At 42.6% G+C, this 1,836-nt stretch overlaps 1 non-coding gene across 1 annotated transcript; it reads left to right on the forward strand.

The window, feature by feature from the left end:
* The first annotated feature begins 328 nt into the window (after window positions 1-328).
* LOC122733166 lies at window positions 329-449 on the forward strand. The gene has a single exon (XR_006353758.1). It is a non-coding gene; the product is annotated as a small nucleolar RNA SNORA26 (small nucleolar RNA).
* Window positions 450-1,836: the final 1,387 nt, after the last annotated feature.

Consider the following 1,836-nt stretch of genomic DNA (forward strand, 5'->3'; position numbering starts at 1 on the left):
AAAGTGGCTCAAGCCATGTGGAATTACTTGGGCCTTTTCTCTTATTCGGGCACTATTGCCCTAAGCTCCCCCCCCCTTTTTTAACTGTCCCCTCACCCTTTGATCTACCTCTCACTTAAAGGATGCCATCAAACACACCCCACCATCATGCACAGCAAGCTCCCTTGTAGGTTTGAGTCTAGACAGAGAAAAGCAGTGAAATTTTTGAGTTGGGAAGGGACACAGGGAGGATATGAAGGGTTAGCTCCAGATAGTGGAATGCGCACGAACTGGAGACAGGTACAAAACTCTACCTCTGCAGCTGTGGTGCACTGCATCCCCTCAAGCTTTGCCCACCTGGAGCTAATGGTGCTTCACGTGGCCAGAACAGAGGGGTAAAGCACTCTTCTCTCTTAAACCCGGGACGGGCAAACCACCCTCTGTTCCGGATCCTGTCGCGAGAGACAATTCCAGCTACTTAGTTACCACCCGCAGACCCTCCAGGGCTCAGCCTCTCCGGGCCTACCTTGTTCTGCTTTACCTTGTAACACTTGAATTTGTCTTTCTAGGTGCTTTGTGGAGGGGCCACCCTGGCTACAGTGTTGCCACTTGGAAGATGTGAACTGTTAAAACCTGTGTTGAGAGCTTCTGAGATTCATGACTTCGAAGGCCTTGGAAAATTGAATGAAGGGGGTGAGGTTTGGCCATGCTCCTTAATGGAGTATGGTGTCAGATGTTTAGAGGGTTACAAGTGCCAAAGTGTTTTTCCTTTTTATCTTTATAGAAGGGGTAATGACCTTTTCATGGCAGGAGTTTATTCTAGTAGGTGGGGAAGGATAAAATAAGTCATCCTCTGGGGCAGCTAGGTGGTGCAGTGGATAAAGTGCCAGCCTTGTATTCAGGAGGACCTGAGTTCAAATCTGGCCTCAGTCACTTGATACTTACTAGCTGTGTGACCCTGGGCAAGTCACTTAACACCCATTGCCCCACCAGAAAAAGAAAGTCATCCTCAAAATAAACTGCTGTGAAAGGCTTTTACAATTCATTTACAAGTTTTGAGATCTATGATATACAGTTATGTGCTACTTTTGAAATAAAGAATTGTGGTAAGGAAAAAAAAAGGAGTTTTTTGAGGTTTTTTTTTTAATCGCCAGAGGAGGGGCACTGAACCCTAACCCTGTTTGGATAATATTTTAAGACTAGTGCTATAAGGAACTAACAGAAGAGTGTACTAATTTACTTAATCCTCAGATTTAAAATGTAGATTCTTTCTAGTTACCATCAAACTGGATTTTTTGCAGTCTGTAATAAAGTATCTTGTGTGGAATCTTAATTCAACAGGTAAAAGCACATTTATCGACAAATATGTAAGCATCCTTCTGATGTAGGTTTTTTCCAAAAAAATACTTGTATTATTTTAGAATCCATAGACCCAACAACATCTTGGGCCATTTAGAAGCCAGAATTCATTCCCTGAGGTTGGAAAGTCACTCTCAGGACCACATGAATTGTTACAATATTACATTTTAGACAGTTATCCAAGTATTTCTGGTGATAATCATGATAATTTATAATCAAAATCGGGACACATTTGTGACTTTTGTCCTAGCATCCTTTCTAGCACATTTCATTTCAAGTGCGATTGAGTTTCTGGATCCAAGTTCAACTTAAAACTTTGTGGGTAAGGAAAGAAAAGCTTTGGAAGCTGGAATTATCAGATGCTAATTATCTTCTCCAAAGATTAAGAAGCAATCTCCTGGGGGCAGCTAGGTGGTACAGTGGATAAAGCACCAGCCCTGGATTCAGGAGGATCTGAGTTCAAATCCGGCCTCAGACACTTGATACTTACTAGCTGGG

The sequence above is a fragment of the Dromiciops gliroides genome, chromosome 6 (genome assembly GCF_019393635.1).
Source record: "Dromiciops gliroides isolate mDroGli1 chromosome 6, mDroGli1.pri, whole genome shotgun sequence".
In the NCBI taxonomy this organism is placed as follows: domain Eukaryota; kingdom Metazoa; phylum Chordata; class Mammalia; order Microbiotheria; family Microbiotheriidae; genus Dromiciops; species Dromiciops gliroides.